The sequence below is a fragment of the Ornithorhynchus anatinus genome, chromosome 2 (assembly GCF_004115215.2).
Source record: "Ornithorhynchus anatinus isolate Pmale09 chromosome 2, mOrnAna1.pri.v4, whole genome shotgun sequence".
In the NCBI taxonomy this organism is placed as follows: Eukaryota; Metazoa; Chordata; class Mammalia; order Monotremata; family Ornithorhynchidae; genus Ornithorhynchus; species Ornithorhynchus anatinus.
The window spans coordinates 36,329,338-36,352,648 of NC_041729.1; the positions used below are offsets into that span (position 1 = coordinate 36,329,338).

At 49.3% G+C, this 23,311-nt stretch overlaps 1 long non-coding RNA gene across 2 annotated transcripts in view; it reads right to left on the bottom strand.

Moving 5' to 3' along the window:
- LOC114809119 overlaps window positions 1-8,861 on the bottom strand; it is a 35,205-nt gene extending 26,344 nt beyond the window's left edge. The window contains exons 1-3 of one of the 2 annotated variants that reach the window (XR_003756881.2): window positions 8,681-8,856; window positions 5,376-5,496; window positions 885-1,157 (exon numbers count right to left, since the gene is read on the bottom strand). This is a non-coding gene — a long non-coding RNA (uncharacterized LOC114809119). Of the gene's footprint in view, window positions 1-884; window positions 1,158-5,375; window positions 5,497-8,680 lie in introns of those variants that run through there. The other variant, XR_003756880.2, reaches the window with a different exon arrangement.
- Between the last annotated feature and the right edge of the window lie 14,450 nt (window positions 8,862-23,311).

Sequence of the window (23,311 nt, forward strand, 5' to 3'; positions counted from 1 at the left end):
AGCCCGGGCTCTTTCCACTTAGCCACGCTGCTTCTCTATAGTAAGAGCTTAACAAATATAATAATAATGATATGATATTATTATAATAATCACTATTTTATGGTATGTATGAATCATATTGTTAATAAAAAAATAATAAACAAGATGACCAGATCGGCCACAATTCGTATCCCCCACAGGATTCATAATCTACGAGGGAGGGTAAATGAGTATTTTAACTTCATTTTAAATATGGGAAAACTGAGACACAGGGAAATTATTCACTCAGTAGTATTTATGGAGTGCTTACTATGTGCAGAGCACCGTACTAAGCACTTGGAATGTACAATTCGGCCACAGATAGAGACAATCCCTGCCCAATGATGGGCCCACAGTCTAGCCCAAGGTCAAGACTAGAACCTGGGTCTGCTGAGTCTCAGTTCCAGGCTCTTTGCTCTAGGCCGAGGGCTCTCTGTCTAATCAATACCTGTGAGAAAAGCAACTAGGGTGATCTCATTTGGAGTTATTTCAGTTTTATAACTTTTCCATCTCTTTTCCCAAGGAAAAGTCCTAGAAGAAGGATGCCTGTTGTGCTCTGAGGGTTTGGCCCCAAACCCACGCTGAAAATCCTCTGTATCTCTATATCTCTTTGCTAATTCTGGGTTCTGTGGTGACACAGCTCAGTCTTTGACTCTCTATTTATATTCCTCGCAAGTGTGTCATTGATTAAACTTTCACTTTGGCCGCTTTGCCATTTGTTAAGTGCTTACTATGTGACAGGCCCTGTTCTAAGCGCCGGAATGAGTTAGATTGGACCAATTCCATGTCCCACATGATGCTCCCTCCATAGGCCACGCTGCTTTCTTGCTTGGCACATAATAAGTGCTTAACAAATGCCACGCGATTATAAATTTTATTATCATTTTCACTGGTTGGTACCGCCACCCAGGACAAGCACTGCCGGAAATTGGTTCCCTCTGGGTGGAAGAGGCAGAACTGAGCTGAAGCGGTCAACGCCTCGGAGCTCGGACTGCCTGTCTCGCGGTAGCGGTGAGTCGTCCGTCACTCCCGATCAGCACACGGTGGCCAGCAGAGCCCCGGAGGACCTCCTCTTGGGCCGTCCTCTTGGGTCGACCTCCGTGCGCGACCCCAGACGGCACGGCCCGCAGGATCGGACCCTGGGAAAAATGATACATCTGAAACTCGACGTCATCCTCCGGACCTGGCAACTCCAAGATTAGCGGTAGGAGGCTAAGATAAGAGCAGCGGGCCTATGGCCCCATAAACCAGCCCGCCTCCTGTGAGGAGGTGGAAGAGACGGCCCAGAGGGCAAAAATGGAGGAATAGGAATTAGGGCTCTCCTACTTCTTCCGCTAAACTTCCCTGGAGAGAGCTCCTTCTGTTACCCCTGCCAACTGATTTCCTCAAGGAACTGACTCCCTTTAGAATCAGTGCCTGCGTGGAGTTCACTCCGAGCGACGTGGTACCGTGCCCTTTTGATCAATCAATCGGGTCTATTGAGTCTTTACTACATGCAGAGCACCGTGCTTACTTGGGAAAGTACAATACAACAATATAAGAAACCCATTCTCTGCCCGCAACAGGTTTACGGTCTAGAGGGGGAACACAGTTTTATGTCCACATAAAACGGCACAAAATCATCACACTCGTTTGGACCAGACTGTTAAAACGTCATCGACGGGTGGTGGAGGGCGGGTAGCCCAACATGGAAGTCGGATGACTTCAACTGATAGACCGTGAAAAACGAGCTGTTAAGCCCCAGATACCAGATTCATAAGAATAAAAGCCTGTAGGTGAGAATTAAAAAGACATTAACATTCAGATGGCATCAACTGACTAAATTAAACTCTGAGAAAACGAGTTCAACTGCAGTGCGGGATCAGTACACACAGTTCTCAGATGGAAATTACAGTTGTTTAAAATATGTGTGCCCGAAAGAGTTGAAGCATGTTTCAGGGAAGTTCAACTGAGAAGCTGCATCTGCCAGGAACCCGGAGAAGGAGTCACGGGCCTGTTTAGGCTATTTTCAGAAGCGGCATTTAGTAATTGTGGTATCTGTTAAGTGCTTACTATGTGTCAGGCGCTGTACTAAGCCCTGGGGTAGATACAGTCCCTGTCCCGCATGAAACTCGCAGTCTTCATCCTCATTTTACAGAGGAGGTAACTGAGGCCCAGAGAAGTGAAGTGACTTGCCCAAGGTCACATAGCAGACGAGTGGCGGAGCGAGGATTTAGAACCCAGGTCCTCTGACTCCCAGGCCCGTGCTCTTTCGAACAGGCCACACAGCTTCTCTAATGGCCCACTCAAACGTGGAGTTATCTGCAACCACGGCACTAACGTGCATATCCATATTTTATTTATTTATATAAATGTCTGTCTCCCCCTCAAGACTGTAAGCTTGTTGTGGGCAGGGAACCTGTCTACCAACCAGGGCCTGGGAGTCAGAAGACCCCGGGTTCTAATCTGCCTCTGCCACTTGTGTGCTGTGTGACCTTGGTCAAGTCACTTCACTTGTCTGGGCCTCAGTTACCTCATCCATATAATAATAATAATAATGTTGGTATTTGTTAAGCGCTTACTATGTGCAGAGCACTGTTCTAAGCGCTGGGGTAGATACAGGGTAATCAGGTTGTCCCACGTGAGGCTCACAGTTAATCCCCATTTTACAGATGAGGTAAGTGAGGCACGGAGAAGGGAAGTGACTTGCCCACAGTCACACAGCTGACGAGTGGTAGAGCCGGGATTCGAACCCATGACTTCTGACTCCCAAGCCCGGGCTCTTTCCACTGAGCCATGCTGCTTCCCCCATCTGTATCCATCTGATAGCGACCTGATTTGCTTGTATCCACCCCAGTGCTTAGTACGGTGCCTGGCACGTAGCAAGCGCTTAACAAATACCGCAATTATTATTATTATTATTGCTCTCCCAGTCAGTACAGTGCTCTGCGCACAGAAAGTGTTCAATAAATACAAATGATTGATTGATCTGGCTCCCACAGCCGGCTTTTGGTCTCCTTTCGCTCGGGGAGAGAAAGGATCATTTTCCCTTTCCCCAACACAGGTCTCTAGGGTGACGGACCCAACTCAGCAAAGGGAGCGTGGGGGCCTTCTCAGTAACTCTCACATGGTCACTCAGAAATCCAGAATTCTCGAGATGATGGCTTTTTTACCTGCCGCTCAGCGAAGAAAATTGGACTAGTCGGGCCTCTTCTCTTCCCAGACATTTTATCTGAGAGGACGGCTTGCGTCATCCCTCATCTCCCCTCCAGTCAACCTCATCAACCACTGAAGTGAGCACCTCCAGGGTCCACGTTACCGAGTTTAATACTATGGGAAGAACAACGTGGCCTACTGAAGAGAGCACAGAACTAGGAGTCAGAAGACCTAGGTTCTAACCCCGGCTTCTCCACTTGCAGGCTACGTGACCTTGGGCAAGTCATTTAAATCCCTTGGGCCTCAGCTTCCTCTTCTATAAAATGGGGGTTAAGTTCCCGTTCCCTGTACCCCTTATACTGTGAGTCCCGTGTGGGCCAGAGACGCTGTATGATCTGATTTCATTGTACTTACCCCAGTGCTTAGTACAGTGTTTGGCATAGAGTAAGGGCTTGACAAATAAGTACCAGCTATTATTACTAACTTACAGTGGGGAAAGAACCACCCACATCCTCACAGGCTCAAGGCAGAGGGATCGACCGAATATGCTTGATGTAACCTAGACTGTAAACTCCTTGAGGCGGGGGATCATGTCTACTAAATCTATTGCATTTTACCTTCGTAAGCACTCATCCCAGTGCCCTGCGCACAGCAAGACCTCAATAACTAACGTGGGCAGATTGATGTCATGGGCGTGAGAGGCACTGGGAATTGGTGAAACTTCCCTGGTGGAAGCCATTCACCCTCCTCTCTTCTCACCTTCCTTCAATTTCCCTCTGCAGCAGGGCAGGCAGTTTCGGACCACAACCGTCCAAGGGAACACCAGCGTCTCCCTTACCCCGGGCTCTGGGATATCCCCGCTTGGGTCCCAAGTCACCTCGGAATGTTCTCAGAAGGCCCCGGACGCTTCCGCAAGGGGCCAACTCCCCCTCTGCATCCTAACTTCTTGGGCCGAGTTGTCAGTGGTCCCCTGCTGGATCCCGGTCTTTAGCATTCCAGGGAAGCAGGTCAAACTTGACAGGGTCAGAAATGATCTCCTGCTAGGAAATAAGCAGCCGCCGCTAACTCGGAATCTGACAGCTCCTCATTTTGATAGGAACCTCTTCTCTCATCAAGGCTTACGGGCCACAAGGAAGAAGCAGCGTGGCTTAGTGTACAGAGCAAGGGCCCGGGAGTCAGAAGGACCTGGGTTTTAATCCCGACTCTGCCACCTGTCTGCTGTGTGACCTTGGGCAAGTCACTTAACTTCTCTGGGCCTCATTCTACTTCATCTGTAAAATGGGGATTAATAGTGTGAGCCCCATGTGGGACAGGGACTGGGTCCAACCTGATTAGCCTGTATCTACCACAGTGCTGGGTACGTAGTAAAGCGCTTAACAAGTACCATTATTATTTTATTAGTAGTAGTGGTAGTATTATGTAACCAGGGCAACCCCCGAAGGATGCTGAGGGTTCTGAACACTTCCCGAAGCGGCTCTTTCAGAGTGCCTCTTCTACCATCCCCTCTTTCTCGTGATCACAGATCTCGTCATTAATGACAGAGGTTGCGTTTGTCATCCTCTGCCCCTCCATTTCTTCTTAGTCTCTCTAGGTCTCTAACTGAAACAACTTCCTACACACAAAAATTCCCCACTCCGTGTAAGGCAAAATGTCTTGCTTTTAAGAGAAGTACGGCCCCCGTAGCCATCATTCAACATTCCAGCTGCAATCGCCTAGCTCACCTGGAATCCCTACATGCTCCTCTTTGAACCCCGAGAAAGACGTCTCTTCCAGTCCTCTTCGGCCCCTACGGGGAGGTGGGGGTGACAGATTCATTAGCTCCACCATCCCAGCAAGTTCTGGGGAGGGGGGCCTCTTTTCAGAACGTCAATCCTATTCCTCCGATGGATTTTTCTTTGCTGTTGTTCTTTCTCATTCTGGTCGCAAACGGGCCTGATGACGTTGAAAACCGCCATCTATGACTACGCACGGCAGACCCCCGTACTGGGCCACTCGAAGAGTTTGAGGCCGTTCCAACGGGATGGTACCCAGGCTAGTAGAATACTATTGTCAGGGAGGGAAATTGAGGATGGATTGAAAGGGCCCAGGGACTTGAGCCTTGTCGTGCTGTATTCTGTTCTGTTGGCCCTTACCGTCTGCTGCTCATGGAGGAGGATTTGTCATTACTCCGGGAATTTAGGTTCCCGATGGAGGCTTCCGAATTGGGTATCCCAAGAGCTTACCTTTTCTCTGAGAGGATGACGATCGTCCTTTTACAGAGTTCATGGCCATGACGTTAGGGAAGCTGGTTCACCCCCTCCTAGGTCTGCAAACTGAGGTGACTCAGACGACCGTGGTTCAGGCCTAAACGACAGTTTCGGAGAGTGGAAATGCCTTCCCTCAGCCTGGCAAGTTTTCTACAAGTGAAGACCTGACTTTGGCCGGGTCTGGGCCAGACTTTGGGTGGGTTGTTGTGTTTGTGTGTGTGTTGATTTTTTTTTTGTTTTTTTTAATCCTACATGCTGTTTTCTCAGAAACAGAATGACTAAAAATAGCAGTTCCTCATAAATGGGACCAACTGAAAATAGAAGTTTCTCAGGCATGGGGCCGGCTGCTATCAAAAGGAATAGCTATTAAAGCATCCTTGCCCCTTAGCCCGCCCCTGAGAAAATGCTGGATGGTATATAAATACATCATTAAAGCAACTCAGAGAGCTGGGCACAAGCAGAGTCCTGACCACACCTCCCTCTTCCCCTTCCCCACCCTCTACCCCACCATGCCCCTCACCCTAGCAAGGTCCCGAGGATTCTGCCAGCTTGGCCGGCTACTGGTCAGTCGGAATCCTAAGACCTCCAGCCCAATCCCTGGAATCGCCGTAACCTCTGGGAAGCAACGTTCAAAGCGGTCACGGGTCCGGGAACTGGGATCCAAGCCGAGACAAATCCCAACTGCCCATCCCGCATCGGGTCAGTCTGCCCCCTCTTTGGGATCCGCCTTCTCTCTCTAGTACCAGTTTGGATCTCTATGCCTCACCCTCTCTCCCCCATTCCCAGATCCGCTAGTGAAGGTTTTGTACTCTTAGAGTCAGCAATTTAGATTGCCAACTTCTAGAGGACTTTGATCGATTTTGCGAAGAGCACATGAGCTTGTTGAAGATGGTTTTTCAGTCCCAGACCTGCATGGGATCGGCTAAGGCTAAATGACAACCTATCATTAGCAGGGGTTTCACCAAGTGGGCAACACCCTCATTTTCCAGTCGTGATTCACCATATATATATGGCTGTCTTTAATGCTCAAAGGAGACAGCCCAGATGGTGTCTTACAGGTGTATGCGAGGCTGAAAAGTCAGAGAGGTTATTCACAAAAGACCCCACTGGACACCTTCCTTCTCCAGCACTGGATTTCGAGTGACAATACCCTAAAAAACGGGCCCCAAGACACAAATTATGTCACGTTGCACCAGTACTCAGCGCAACATGAAGATGCCATATGGCTGCCAATTTTGTGGATGTCTCCCAGATTGTGGCTAAATTCTCCCAAACCTAGGACACTTCGGTGTACCCCCTGATTCTTCCTGCCAGTTTGCTACAGGATCTTGTGAACTTGGCCATCAGGACTCTGGTAGGAGCTGGGGTAGGAGGAGGCTTGGCCCTGAAAATTAAAATACTGGACATAAAAGTGTCAGGTGTGGAATCTCTGACAAATCGGGGCCAGGCCAACTAAAGATTGGATTATCCATTCTAAAACTGGAGAACTAGCCATTCGCTATATCGTACTTTGTATTGTTTTTTCCCAACCGCTTAAGACAGTGCTCTGCACACCATAAGTGCTCAATAAATATCATCAGTTGCCTGATTAACCTCATCCAGTGTCAGGCCTTTAGAGACGTTCATTATTCCCCAAAGCTATTATTCCCCAAAGCTTCCACTTTCCCTTTCCTGGAAATCACTTTGTCAAGGAATATTTCTCAAATTTCACTTGCTTTCACTTGAATATTTCTCCTTCCTCTTCTTCAGAACGATCTCTTGGCAAATAATCGGCAACTGCCATTTCTGTGCTCTTTATCTCGGCAGAATGTTATTTTTCAATTCGTCATCAATTACTACGTATTGAATACTCACAATAAGCTAAACACTCCTTAGAACTTACAAATAGACCAGTGCTGGCGCTTGAATAATGAATTTTCTAAAAGGAGAAAGAACTATCCCTTTGTGGCTGCTTTTTCCTATTCCTGCTTTTGAGTGTCTGTGTGGGGATGTTGGGTGGGAATAGTTAACTTGACTCTATTTATTGCCTTGACTCTATTTATTGCCATTGTTCTCGTCTGTCCGTCTCCCCCGATTAGACCGTAAGCCCGTCGAACGGCAGGGACTGTCTCTATCTGTTGCCGACTTGTTCATTCCAAGCGCTTAGTACAGTGCTCTGCACATAGTAAGCGCTCAATAAATACTATCGAATGAATGAATGAATTGTTTTGTGGATAAGTGAGAATTCACACCCACTGAGAAACAGCCTGACCTAGTAGAAAGAACACAAGCCTGGGAGTCAAGAGAACTGGGTTCTAATTTTGGCTCCACCATTTGCCTGCTGAGTGGCCTTGGGCAAGTAACTTAACTTTTCCTTGCTTCAGTTCCCTCACCTGTAAAATGGATAGTAAATACCTGTTCTCCCTCCCCCTTTTATTCTGAGCCCCATTTGGGACCGGAACTGTGTCCAACCTGATTATATTGTAATCGATCAATCATATTTACTGAGGGCTTTCAGGGTGCAGTCTAACAGACACGTTCCCAGCCCACAATGAGCTTACAGTCCAACGCTTAGTATAATGGTTGGAACACAGTAAGTGCTTAGCAAATACCATAATTATTGATATTATTAATTAATATTATTATTATTTTAAATATTACTACTATGGTGTTCATGAGCAACAGTCATGTCCGCTCCTCGCCCTGCCTTCTGTTTTCAGTTACAATATCGTGTTTCCTTACACGACTTAACGTCTAAGTGTTTTTCACAACAATGATAGGTAAATTTGAATAGAACTTAAATACAGAATTACTGTTGGTAAACTTGCCAGTCGACAGGAAGAGAACTGACATCCTAAAGAAATCAGGAAAATTGCATTTTCTGGATAAATTAGAATCCAAATACAAGAGTTTTCGAGTGTAATCAAGAAAGGCTGACTAGATGAATGTAATTCTTTGACTATAAACCGATTTGCTGCTTCATATTTCCCATTGTCAGCAGGACATTCTTTGGGGTTCTTATAGTGGTGAAGGTAGGCAGGACAACATCCACATTCCCTCATTGGTGGCTTTCTCAGAAAGGATATCAACTATGCCTGGGAAACTGTTAGAGGACCATCTCTATTCCTGAGGTCTTTTTCCACAAAGTCTCTGAGAAGTTAGACAGACGTTAGCCCAACCAAAATGGGTAACACTGATGAAAAGAATCCAAAATAACTGTTGAAGTTCTTAGAAAATTCCCTTTCCCTTTCTCTCTCTCTCATATCACTGAGAATGATGTGAGAATATGTGTCAATACATACCCATCAGGATGCTTTCATTAATAAGATGACATCAAATTTTCAGGGGAGAGGAGCAGGGAATAAATTGAGGCAGAGAGATGATCTGAAGAGCTCACATCTGCGCTGCTTTTCCAACAGAATTCTCTCCTTCCCCAATGCCTTAAGGCCCACTTGTTGATCACTCCAGCTATCTTGGACCCCAGCCAACCAGCCACGAGACGATTCTATTGTGCGTTTTCATTACCCAGCAAAAGAGACAGTATCTGCAAAGCATGTGGCCGCGAGGATGAAAACAATCTCTGATTTGCCATGAGAAATCACGAGACATTTTTTTAAAAAACCTTCAGTGAGCACTAAAAATGGTTAGGAGCTGGGCCAATCCGGCAGTGACAAGCCAGAGGAGCGGAGAGGCCCCTAAAAGAGGTGAGAGAGTGGTCGGAACGAGGCAGCAAAGATCACTCAAGCCCAGAGAGAAGCAGAATCCCCACAACAGGCTTCGCTTCCTTTCCCAAACGGAGACCCTTCACCTGACAGAGGCAGGAAGGAGTTCAAGTGAAGAGTCCTCGTTTGAGAAAGAATAATAGAGGGAGAGACAGCCATTAAAATACATTTGAGAAGCAGCATGGCCTGGTGGATAGAGCACAGGCCTGGGAGTCAGAAGGACTTGGGTTGTAATCCCAGTTCAGCCACATGTCTGCTGTGTGACTTTGGGCAAGTCACTTCACTTCTCTGTGTCTCAGTTACTTCATCTGTAAAATGAGGATTAAGTCTGTGAGCCCCGATCTGCGTCCAACCCGATTAGCTTGTAGCTACCCTAGCGCTTAGCACTTTAAAGACACCATTTAAAAAAAAGAGATCCTGGGGGCCCTAAGCCATTTTCAGGTTTTCTGAGGCCCTCTCACTGTAAGCGCCAACTCCCTGACTGACTGGACCCTCTGACCAACCCTGGACAAGCTCCGAAATACATATTTGATAATAATCAATAACGATTATGGGATTTATTAAGCGCCTACTAAGTGCCAAGCACTATACTAACCTCGGGGTTAATACAAGATAGTCGGGACAGACACAGTCCCTGTCCCACATAGGGCTCAAAGTCTTCATCCTCATTTTACAGATGAGGTAACTGAGGCGCAGAGAAGTTAAGTGACTTGCCCAAGGTCACACGGCAGGCAAGTGGCGGAGCAGAAATTAGAACCTGATTCCCAGGCCCGTGCTCTTTCCAGTAGGCCATATGACCCTGAACCATCCCAGGGCTCTTGGGATCCAGTGGACTGGTTGATCTGGGGCCATACTGAACTTGCCAGAGCAGTTTCAGTCCTCACACACATTTTTATTTATTCATTTTTGTAAATGGTACTTGTTAAGCACTTACTATGTGCCAGGCACTGTACTAAGCACTGGGTAGGGGGGGCGGGGAGGATTACAAGATAATCAGGTTGGATATAATCACTGTCCTCCATAGGGTTTACAGTCTTAATCCTCAGTATACAGATGAGGTAACTGAGACACAGAGAAGTGAAATGACTCGCCCGAGGTCACACAGCAACCAACTGGAAGAGTCAAGATTAGAAGTCAGGTCCCCACGCTCTTTCCACTAAGCCACACTGCTTCTCAGATTTATTTTAATATTCGTCTCCCCTGTATTATTACTGTGGTATTTGTCAAGTCCTTTCTATGTGTCAAACACTGTTAATAATAATATTGTTGGTATTTGTTAAGCGCTTACTATGTGCAGAGCACTGTTCTAAGCGCTGGGAGAGACACAGGGTAATCGGGTTGTCCCACGGGAGGCTCACAGTTAATCCCCATTTGACAGATGAGGTCACTGAGGCACAGAGAAGTGAAGTGACTTGCCCACAGTCACACAGCTGACAAGTGGCAGAGTGGGATTCGAACTCATGACCTCTGACTCCCAAGCCCGCGCTCTTTCCACTGAGCCATGCTGCTTCTCTAAGCAACGAGCACTGTTCTACAGTAGACTGTTCTGAAGACTGTAAGCTCCCTGTGGGCGGGAACTGCGTCTACCCACTCTATCCTATTGTACTTTCCCAAGTGCTTAGTACAGAGTCCTGCACAGCTCAATAAATACCAATGATGGATCGATCGATTGATCGACTGAGGATCTGGACTGGAACTGGATTGGCCTACGGGGGAGGAAGCAATACCTGAATTCTTTGCTTGTTATCTTACCAAGTCTCCTCATCCCCGCCGATGCATCCTACACCAAGCCTTGGGACACCTCTCTATTTCATCTCGAAGGCGGGTTTGAGAGTCAGGAAACCAGGGGTTTCCAAGCTCATTATGGGCAGGGAGCATATCTACGAATTCTGTTGTATTATACTCTCCCAAGTGCTTAGTACAGTGCTCTGCACATTGTAAGAGCTCGATCAATACCGTTGATCGATTGATTGTGTCCGACCTAATTAACTTCTACCTACCCCAGCGCTTAGAAAAGTGTTGGACGCGTAGCAAGCGCTTAACAAATGCCATTCCAAAACCCCCAACTCCATTTCAGACTCACAAACGTTTCTCTACCCATAGTGGTCGGAGCAGAGAGAGGGCCAGAAAATGAAGATTGGGATTTCTCATCCCCTCCTAAAGAATATTGCTGGTGTTTATTAATGCTTCCTATGGGCCAAACACTGTGTCGAGCACCGGGGTAGACAGACGATAATCAAAGTGGCACAGTTCCCATCCCATGCAGGACCCACAGTCTATCAAGTAGGGAGAGCAGGTTTCTTCTCCCCATTTTACAGATGAGGAAATCGAGGCCCACAGAGGTTAAGTGACTTGGCCTAGGTTATGTGGCAGGCCACGGGCAGAGCTGGAGTTAGAAGTCCCTCACTTATGTACATATCTGTAATTTATTTATTTATTTTAAAGCCCGTCTCCCCCCTTCTAGACTCTTAGCTCGTTATGGGCAGGGAACGTGTCTGTCTTTTGCTAGACCGTACTCTCCCAAGCACTTAGTAGACTGCTCTGCATGCAGAAATCGCTCAGTAAATCCGACTGAATGCACGAATGAATGCACGACCGAAAATCCCACGTTCTTTCCGCTAGGTCCCACGTTGTCTGCCTCCCCGGATTGCAGGGGTCCAAGGCATTATCAGGGAACAGGTACTTCGCGGGCCGCGGGATGGTCTGTGATCCTTCGGGCTCGGTAAAATCGGGCCCAGGCAGAGGTGAGGTGGAGTGGCGACTAGGGAGTTGTGATCTGGGCAAGATGCCTTGCTACAACATCCTGCGACTGACAATTTTCAGAGACGTAATTAGAGAGGCAGGTTCCAGTGACTTGGCGCCGGTGCAATTAGGGGCCCCCAAATCCCATTTCCTACTGGTGACATTTTCCCATCAATCCTGCCCTCTACTGTTCTCCGGGAAGAAAATCGAGCAAAGAAGGCAGTCGGGCAGTGGGAAACAGGAAATGGAGGCCAGTCCTCCGAGTTTTCCCGGATCTAACCGATCCGGGGCTGCCGGGCAACTGGTTCTGATGTTTGACCAAACCGGGCCCCGGCTCGTGAGCCGGCAGAAGGGCAGGATGAGGGAGGTCCTGGCCTTGACCCCCTGCTAGAAGACACTGAAGATAGAGGGGCACCCCACAGTACCCCCTTAGAGAAGAAGTGTGGCCCAGAGGATAGAGCGCGGGCCTGGGAGTCAGAAGAACCTGGGTCGTAATCCCGGCTCCGCCACTTGTCTGTTGAACGACCTGGGGCAGGTCACTTAATTTCTCTGCGCCTCAGTTGTCTCAGCTGTAAAACGGGGATGAAGATGTGAGCCCTAAGAGGGACAGGGACCGTGACCAACCCGGTTATCCTGTATCTACCCCAGAGTGTACAACAGTACCTGGCACCTAGTCAGCGCTTAACAAATACCACAATTATTATTATTATCGCCTTCAATCCATCAGTCAGTGGTATTTACCGAGTGTTTACCGGATGCAGAGCTCTGTTCTAAACGCTTGGGAGAGTACAGTCACCTTGTTCTCTCTTAGCTAACCTCGTTGCTTTCCTACTACCACCCAGTCCGCGTACTTGGCTCCTCTCACCGTACCTCGGTTTCATCTATCCCACTGCCGACCTCTCATCCTTGTCCTACCCCCCGCCTGGAATGCCCTCCCTCTTCGCATCTGACGGACGATGACTCTCCTGGCCTTCAGAACCTAATTAAAAGCTCATTTCCTCCAAGAGGCCTTCCCTGATTAAGCCTTCATTTCCTCTTCCCCCACTCCCTTCTGCTGTTGCCCTTGCATTTTGATTTGCACCCTTTATTCACCCCTCTCTCAGCCCCACAGCACTCATGTACGTAGCCATGCTTTATTTATATTATATTTAATTTATTTTAAATTAATATGCAATATATGTAATCTAATAAATTAATATAATGCAATATGTCTGCCTCCCCCTCTAAACTGTAAGCTCACTGTAGGCAGGAAACCTGTCTACCGACTCCTTTATGTTGTATTTTCCCGAGCGCTTGATGCAGGGCTCTGCACACAGTAAGGACTCAATAAATTCGATTGATTGATTGCAGTAGAGTTGGAAGACATGATCCCTGCCCTCAGGGAGCTTATAGCCTGTGGCTCAGTGGAAAGAGCCCGGGCTTTGGAGTCAGAGGTCGTGGGTTCTAATCCCACCTCTGCCACTTGTCAGCTGTGTGACCTTGGGCAAGTCACTTCACTTCTCTGGGCCTCAGTGACCTCATCTGTAAAATGAGGATGGAGACTGTGAGCCCCACATGGGACAACCCGACTACCTTGTATCTACCCGAGCGCTTAGAACGGTGCTTGGCAGATAGTAAGCGCTTAACCAATACCAACATTATTATTATTATTAGAGCCTAGCTCTAGCTCTTGATCACCTTAACCATCTCCCCCTCTACATCGTGAGCTCTTTGTGGGCAGGAAAGCTCCTGTTTGTTGTTATATTGTACTCTCCCAGGTGCTTATCACAGCACTTTGCACACACTGAGCGCTCAATAAATACTTCTGAATGAAGAATGAATGATCAGCCGACTGTCAGCTTGCCCTCCCCTCCCCCTGGCTCTGGACTCCTCCACCAAGTCACTACGGCACATGGAAGAGGGCAGATTTGGGACTCGGCCAGAGCTGAGGAGAAGAGGGAGTTTGTGGAAATTTTTTTCCCCCGGCCATGGGAAAGTTGGTACTGTCCCGGGGGAAGAAAGGGAGGTGGCAACCGGAAAGGGGACCCCCGCCCCCCAAAGTCCCACAAAATGGAGTGAAGTCTTTGGCTCTGACCCCTCATCTCTCATTAGTGCTCTGGCCTCTCTAATCTCTACTGACCGAGCCTCAGCTGAGTCTCCTTTCCAAACACTTCCCTGCCCCGAGGCCTGTTCTTCTTGGGCCCAGCTTTTCCTCACTCTTGCGTATTATCAGCCATTCACATAATAATGATAATAACTGTGGCATTTGTTAAGTGCTTCCTGTGTGCCAGGCACTGTACTAGAGAGGCACTGAATTAGAGAAGCAGCGTGGCTCGGTGGAAAAATCCCGGGCTTGGGAGTCAAAGGTCATGAGTTGGAATCCCGGCTCTGCCACTTGTCACCTGTGTGACTGTGGGCAAGTCACTTCGCTTCTCTGTGCCTCAGTTACGTCATCTGTAAAATGGGGATTAACTGTGAGCCTCACGTGGGACAACCTGATTACCCTGTATCTACCCCCAGTGCTTAGAACAGTGCTCTGCACATAGTAAGTGCTTAACAAATACCAACACTACTAAGCACGGGGGTGGTACAAGCAAATCGGGTTGGACACCGTCCCTGTCTCACATGGGGTTCACAGCCTCGTTCCGTATTTTACAGATGAGGTAACTGAGGCCCAGAGAAGTGAAGTGTCTTATCCAAGGCCACACAGCAAGGGTCTCCATCAACTCGCCCCCTCCTACCTCTCCTCCCTTCTCTCTTTCCACCGCCCACCCCGCACGCTCCGCTCCCCTGCCGCCCACCTCCTCACCGTCCCCCGTTCTCGCCCATCCCGCCGTCGACCCCCGGGACACGTCCTCCCGCGGTCCCGGAACGCCCTCCCTCCTCACCTCCGCCAAACTGATTCTCTTCCCCTCTTCAAAACCCTACTTAAAACTCACCTCCTCATTCATTCAATTCAATAGTATTTATTGAGCGCTTACTATGTGCAGAGCACTGTACTAAGCGCTTGGGATGAACAAGTCGGCAACAGATAGAGACAGTCCCTGCAGTTTGACGGGCTTACAGTCTAATCGGGGGAGACGGACAGACGAGAACAATGGCAATAAACAGCGTCAAGGGGAAGAACATCTCGTAAAAACAATGGCAACTAAATAGAATCAAGGCGATGTACAATTCATTAACAAAATAAATAGGGTAACGAAAATATATACAGTTGAGCGGACGAGTACAGTGCTGTGGGGATGGGAAGGGAGAGGTGGAGGAGCAGAGGGAAAAGGGGAAAATGAGGCTTTAGCTGCGGAGAGGTAAAGGGGGGATGGCAGAGGGAGTAGAGGGGGAAGAGGAGCTCAGTCTGGGAACGCCTCTTGGAGGAGGTGATTTTTAAGTAGGGTTTTGAAGAGGGAAAGAGAATCGGTTTGGCGGAGGTGAGGAGGGAGGGCGTTCCGGGACCGCGGGAGGACGTGACCCGGGGGTCGACGGCGGGATGGGCGAGACCCAGGGACGGCGAGGAGGTGGGCGGCGGAGGAGCGGAGCGTGCGGGGTGGGCGGTAGAAAGAGAGAAGGGAGGAGAGGTAGGAAGGGGCAAGGTGATGGAGAGCCTTGAAGCCTAGAGTGAGGAGTTTTTGTTTGGCGCGGAGGTCAAAAGGCAACCACTGGAGTTGTTTAAGAAGGGGAGTGACATGCCCAGATCGTTTCTGCGGGAAGATGAGCCGGGCAGCGGAGTGAAGAATAGACCGGAGCGGGGCGAGAGAGGAGGAAGGGAGGTCAGAGAGAAGGCTGACACAGTAGTCTAGCCGGGATATAACCAGAGCCCGTAATAGTGAGGTAGCCGTTTGGGTGGAGAGGAAAGGGCGGATCTTGGCGATATTGTAGAGGTGAAACCGGCAGGTCTTGGTAACGGATAGGATGTGTGGGGTGAACGAGAGGGACGAGTCAAGGATGACACCGAGATTGCGGGCCTGAGAGACGGGAAGGATGCTCGTGCCATCCACGGTGATAGAGAAGTCTGGGAGAGGACCGGGTTTGGGAGGGAAGATGAGGAGCTCAGTCTTGCTCATGTTGAGTTTTAGGTGGCGGGCCGACATCCAGGTGGAGACGTCCCGGAGGCAGGAGGAGATGCGAGCCTGAAGGGAGGGGGAGAGGACGGGGCGGAGATGTAGATCTGCGTGTCATCTGCGTAGAGATGGTAGTCAAAGCCGTGAGAGCGGGTGAGTTCACCGAGGGAGTGAGTGTAAATGGAGAACAGAAGAGGGCCAAGAACTGACCCTTGAGGAACTCCAACAGTTAAAGGATGGGAGGGGGAGGAGGCTCCAGCGTAGGAGACCGAGAATGATCGGCCAGAGAGGTAAGAGGAGAACCGGGAGAGGACAGAGTCCGTGAAGCCAAGGTGAGATAAGGTATGGAGGAGGAGGGGATGGTCGACAGTGTCAAAGGCAGCAGAGAGGTCAAGGAGGATCAGAATGGAGTAGGAGCCATTGGATTTGGCAAGAAGGAGGTCACGGGTGACCTTAGAGAGAGCAGTCTCGATAGAGTGGAGGGGACGGAAGCCAGATCGGAGGGGGTCTAGGAGAGAATGGGAGTTAAGGAATTCTAGGCATCGATTGTAGACGACTCGTTCTAGGATTTTGGAAAGGAAGGGTAGTAGGGAGATAGGACGATAACTGGAGGGGGAAGTGGGGTCAAGAGCAGGTTTTTTTAGGATGGGGGAGACGTGGGCATGTTTGAAGGCAGAGGGGAAGGAGCCCTTGGAGATTGAGTGGTTAAAAATAGAAGTTAAGGAAGGGAGGAGGGCAGGGGCGATGGTTTTAAGAAGGTGAGAGGGAATGGGATCCGAGGCGCAGGTGGAGGGGGTGGCACTTGCGAGGAGGGAGGAGATCTCCTCTGAGGATACTGCAGGGAAGGATGGGAAAGTAGGGGAGGGGGTCGGTGGGGGGGAGGGGAGAGGCGGAGGGGTGACTTTGGGGAGCTCAGACCTGATCGTGTTGATTTTCGTGAGGAAATAGGTGGCCAGATCATTAGGGGTGAGAGATGGGGGAGGGGGAGGAACAGGGGGCCTAAGGAGAGAGTTAAAGGTCCGGAACAATCGGCGGGGGTGACGGGCATGGGTGTCGATGAGGGAGGAGAAGAAGCTTTGCCTGGCGGAGGAGAGGGCAGAGTTAAGGCAGGAAAGGATAAATTTGAAGTGTGTGAGGTCGGCTCGGTGCTTGGACTTTCGCCAGCAGCGCTCAGCAGCTCGAGCATAGGAGCGTAGGAGGCAGACGGAGGAGGCGAACCAGGGCTGTGGGTTAGTGGAGCGAGAGCGGCGGAGGGAAAGGGGGGCGAGAGAGTCGAGATGAGTAGAGAGGGTGGAGTTGAGAGCGGAGACCTGATCGTCGAGAGTGGGAAGAGAGGACAGGGCAGCGAGGTGAGGAGAGATGCTATTGGAAAGACGGATGGGATCGAGAGAGCGGAGGTCTCTGTGGGGCAGTAGCGAAGATTTGCAGGGGGAGGGAGTGTGAGAGATGAGGCAGGTGAGAAGGTTATGGTCAAAGAGAGGGATTTCAGAGTCGGTGAGGGAGGAGATAGTGCAGCGGTAGGAGATGACGAGATCGAGGGTGTGACCGAGTCGGTGAGTGGGCGCGGTATGGTGGAGGAGGAGGTCGGCAGAGTCGAGGAGGGATAGCAGGCGGGCGGCAGAGGAGTCGTCGGGTACATCCGTATGGATGTTCAAGTCTGCGAGGATCAGAGTGGGCAGAGAGAAGGAGAGAAGGAAGGTGAGAAAGGGGTCAAGGTGGTTGAAGAAGTCGGAGGTGGGACCGGGAGGGCGGTAGATGACGGCGACAAGTAACTGGAGTGTGTGGTAGAGGCGAATGATATGGGCTTCGAAGGAGGAGAAGGAGAGGGAGGGGGGAGGAGGGATAGTGCGGAAGCGGCAACGGGGAGAGAGGAGGAAGCCGACGCCTCCTCCCTTACCGGTGAGTGTGGGGGAGTGGGAGAAGGAGAGGCCTCCGCCGGAGAGAGCGGCGGTGGAGACCGTGTCTTCGGGAGAGAGCCACGTTTCCGAAAGGGCGAGGAGGAGGAGAGAGCGGGGGAGGACAAGAGGCCTTCCCAGACTGAGCTCCCCTTCTCCCTCTACTCCCCCTACCACCTCCCCTTCACCTCTCCTCAGCTTAGCCCTCTTTTCCCCCCTTTCCCTCTGCTCCTCCCCCTCTCCCTTCCCCTCCCCTCAGCACTGTGCTGGTCCACTCAACTGTATATATTTTCATTACCCTATTTATTTTGTTAATGAGATGTACATCACCTTGATTCTATTTATTTGCTATTGTTTTAACGAGATGTTCATCCCCTTGACTCTGTTTGTTACTATTGTTCTTATCTGTCCGTCTCCCCCGATTAGACCGTGAGCCCGTCAAAGGGCAGGGACGGTCTCTGTTGCCGAATTGTCCATTCCAAGCGCTTAGTACACTGCTCTGCACATAGTAAGTGCTCAATAAATACTATTGAATGGTTGAATGAACAAATGGTGGAACGAGGATTAGAACCCCCCTTTTGAAAGCATTTCACTCTGGCTCATGCCCACTCCAAAAAAAAAAAGCAACTACATTTTTTGAGTGAGATTGGCATTTTCCCGCCATTAACCCCTCAATACCACTCCCCCGACTACCAGCCATCGCAACATTCCTTTTCTCCTGGGAATTCTGATGATGAGTCTGAGTGCTCAAATGCTTATGGGCTTACACACCTGTTTGGGAAAAGTACAATTTAGAGGTTCCCAAGGACAACAGGCTGATCCCAGCGGATCGGTGGTCACGGCAGTTGAAGCCATGGGGGATGACTCAGGGTTTGGGGCTGTCGGCAGCTGGAGTTCGGACCAAGTAAGGAGTCGCTCACAACCAGGAAGAGATGCGGGAGCGGCAGCTGGAAGCAGAGGAGCGGATTCAGTTGTTGGGTAGAGATTGTCACTATCTGTTGCCGAATTGCACTTTCCCAGCGCTTACTACAGTGCTCTGCACACAGTAAACGCTCAATAAGTACGATTGAATGAATTCATTCATATTACTGAGCGCTCACTGTGTGCAAACCTCTGTTTCCAGTCGAGGGCAGGGAATGTATCTACCAACCGGGCCAGAGTGTATTCTCCCAAGCGCTTAGTACAGTGTGCTGCACCCGGTAAGAGCTCAGTCAATATTGCTGATTGATTGATACCACTCCTAACTTCTCCTCCACCCACATTGCTCTCAAGTTTTTAACCAGGACCTTCTGGTAATGTCCTTCTATGTCCCCTCCGTACTGCCAGTCTTGAATTTCCTCAACTGTAGGGGCCGTATCTTTTTCACACTTTGTAACATCGCCATGAGGCTTAGCACGGGGCCGAGCATGAGATCCTCCTCTTCAAATGCCGTCGAAACATTTCCGACCCATAGCGACTCCACGGACATACTCTTCAGATCGTCCCGTCTTCCGTCATAGAGTTGCTCTGGTATGTGTCTCCCTAGCTTTCTTGGTAAAGATCCGGATGCGGTTTACCGTTGCCTTCTTTCCCCCAGTAAAAAGTTGAGTCTCTGCCCTTATCTTCGATCAACATTTTGATCACTTGATCATCCGCCGTCGACTCTTTCCCACGTCGCTGCCGCCCAGCACTGGCCAGTCGCCTTTGTCTGAAACACGAGGTAGTTAATAAAATATTGGATGATGAGGATAGATTGTTATGTTTCCAAGACATCAAGAGGAAAAATGGTTTACAGGATTTTAATAAAATAATAGTAATAATAATGATATTCTTTAAGCATTTACTATATGCCTAAAGATACTAAGCCCTGGGATAGGTACAAGATAATCAGGTCTCCCATTCTAAGTAGGAAGGAGTACAGGTATCCAATCCCCATTTTGTGGATGAAGGAACTGAGGCACGGAGAAGTCACCCAGCAGACAGGTGGCAGAGCCGGGATTAGAACCCAGGTCCTCTGCCTCCCAGGCATGTGCTGTTTCCTCTAGGCCACGCCGAAGCGAACGTTTATACGTCGACGCGCTATCTGGTCATTATACAGATTTCCCGGTGCTTGTAGGTTATCCTTTAAAATCGTGATGACTTTCAACTTTTTCTAGAAGCCCTGTTGAACAGCCAGGTAGTACACTTCATTTCTGAGATGTTGTCTAACTGGTCAATCAATCAGTGGTATTTACTGAGCACTTACTGTGTGCAGGGCTCTGTACTAAGTACTTGGGAGAGCCCAGTTCAAGGTCGGTAGACATGGGCCCTGCCCACAGGGAATTTACGGTGTAGAAGGGTAAACACGAAAGGCTTCGTGCCCCGGAGAGTAGCCCACAGATAATAATAATAATAATGTTGGTGTTTGTTAGGCGCTTACTATGTGCAGAGCACTGGGGTAGATACAGGATAATCAGATTGTCCCACGTGAGGCTCACAGTTAATCCCCATTTTATAGATGAGGTCACTGAGGCACAGAGAAGTTAAGTGACTTGCCCACAGATCCCTCCCCAACCCCAGCTCTCGGCCGGTCCCTCGGGATCCTGGCTCTCGGAGGAGAGGGACTCCTCGTCGTTTATCAGGGAAAACCGTCTGCTCCTACTCCTTGCAGCCCTGCATTTCCACGGTCAGAAGAAATTCCCCTCGCCCACTTAATTTAGCAGGCCACCTTGTTGTAACTGAGCAGGCCACCTTGCCCTAAACGAGCAAACCACCTTGCTCTGACTGAGTGGGCCGCCTTGTTCTAACTGAGGAACCCATCTTGCTCTAACCGAGTAGGCCACCTTCCTCTAAGCAAGCAGGCAACCTTAATCTAACCCAGCAAGCCACCTTCCTCTAAGCAAGCAGGCTACCTTAATCTAATCAAGCAAGTCACCTTGTTCTACCCAAGCAGACCACCTTTCTCTAACCATGCAGGTCACCTTGTTCTACCCGAGCAGGCCACCTTTCTCTGAGTAGGCCACCTTGCTCTAACCAAGCAGGCCATCTTCCTCTAACCAAGCAGGCTACCTTAATCCGGCCAAGCAAACCATCTTATTCTACCCGAGCAGGCCACCTTTCTCTGAGTAGGCCACCTCGCTCTAACCAAGCAGGCCACCTTGTTCTAACCAAGGAGGCCACCTTGTTCCAACATGTGCTTGGGGCAGCAAATGAGAGGCGGTGGCAGGGAAGAAATGGGGAGGGGAACGACCTTGTTTTAAACACCCTGCCCCTTCTTATCTCACCTCTTTGATTTCCTTTTAGTGCGGCTCAGCGGAAAGAGCCCGGGCTTAGGAGTCAGCGGTCATGGGTTCTAATCCCCACTCCGCCACCTGCCAGCTGTGTGACTTTAGGCAAGTCACTTCACTTCTCAGTGCCTCAGTTCCCTCATCTGTAAAATGTGAGTGAAGACCATGAGCCTCACGTGGGGCAACCTGATGACCCTGTATCTACCCCGGCGCTTAGAACAGTGTTGGGCACATACTAAGCACTTAACAAATACTAACATTATTATTATTATTATTACAACCCAGACCAGCACACTTTGCTCCTCTAATGCCAACCGACTCACTGTATCTCGATCTTTTCTGTCTTGCAGCGGGCCCCTTTCCCACGCCCTACCTCTGTCCTGGAACACCCTCCCCCTTCATATCCCACAGATATTCGCTCTCCCCACCTTCAAAGCCTTGTCGAGGGCACATGTCCTCCAAGAGGCCTTCCCTGACTCAGCCCTCATTTCCCCTTCTCCCACTCCCTTCTGCATCACCTGTGCACTGACGCCCTTCATTTACCCATCCTCATCTCCACAGCACTTATGGATAGATCTGCGATTTATTTATTTATATTAATGCCTGTCTCCCCCTCTAGACTGTAAGCTCACTGTGGGCAGGGAACGTACCTACCAGCTCTGTTATATTGCACTCTCCCAAGCACTTAGCACACAGTAAGTGCTCAATAAATGTGATCAGTCGATCGATTGACAAACGCGTCAGCTCCTGGGCCACCGCGGGAAACTCAGGTCCACGAAGTAGGTTAGTTATCGTCATTCCCGTTTCTCGGATGAATAAACGAGGCACACATAGGCGAAGACACTTGTTTCAGGACACGTCGTAAGGACCCTGAAGTACAATCGCTCGGATTCTGACCCTGACTTTCTCCTGGGCTCTTAGGCTACGGAACCGGAACTCTGATGAATGAACTCTTCGGGCCGTAACTAGCCAGGACTCTTTAGCCGGGGAGAAAACACCAATCTCTCCCGGTTACTCGAAAATGTCTTTAATAAACAGTCAGCAAAATTGGTCTAACAATATCCTAAGCGGTTAGGTATTTTTCATCCTTCCTATGAAAGACTTTGATGGTACAGACAACGGAATCAACTTGGAGGTTCCAGAAGGGAGATATCAGTTACCAGTCACCTAGCCCAAAGCCAAAGCCTGATAGTCCTTTGCTCAGGGGGCTTGGGCTCAGTGGCACAGAATCTTGGTAATTTTCCTCTGATCCCTTGTTGGCTTCCCTTCCCTCTAATTTATTTTGATGTCTGTCTCTTCTGGATAGGGATCGTTTTGACAAACTCTACCGTATTTTCCCAAGCTCTTAGTAATGGGTTCTATGCATACTAAGTGCTCAATAAATACTAATGGATGATTGAAGAGCAGGGCTACCAGGCCAAATGTGGTCATCTGATTCTACCACTGATGAGCGCCAGGCTGTATCCAGCCAATTTGCTTGAATCCCCCCGGTGCTTAGTACAGTGCCTGGCACTTTAACAAATACCACAATTTTACCACCACCCCCTTTATGATTCTTTCCAATCTCAACTGCCATGATTCTAGAAATTTCATGGGGAAAATGAGAGGCAGGGTGGCCAGTTGGATAGAGCTTGGGTCTGGGTGTCAGAAGGTCCTGAGTTTTAATTCCAGCTCCAGCAAATGTCCGCTGGGAGACCTTGGGCAAGTCATTTCGCTTCTCTGTGCCTCCTCTACCGCAACTGTAAAATGGGGATTAAGACCGCGAGCCCCATCTGAGACCCGGACCGTGTCCAACCTGATTAACTTTTATCTACCCCAGGACTTAGAACAATGCCTGGCCCACAGTAAGCGCTTAACAAATACCATGAATGAAACAAAATAAAATAAAACAAAAATAATGTCTCATATACTTGTACCCTCTTACAGGGCAATTTACCAATTTGTCAGCCTACACTCTGGAATCAGTAAAGATATACGTCACCAGTAGCCTGCCTTGGGGAGCTCTCTTTTCAATCCCAATGCATCCAAGTGAAATGAGCATCAATGAAGAAACATCATTTTTGAGGATTCTTGTCAAGAATTTTGGATTTTCATCATTTTTCTTAATGGGCTCCTGCTAATGAGTAAATAGAATGATTAGTTGGCAATATGATCCCTAATGAGGTATGTGTGTATTCCAGGAGCGTGAGATGTTGTGTGCTGTCATGTTCAAGTCAAGGGGACAAGAGAAGCAGTGTGGCCTAGTGAATAGAGACCAGTCCTGGGAATCAGAAGGACCTGCGTTCTAATCCCGAC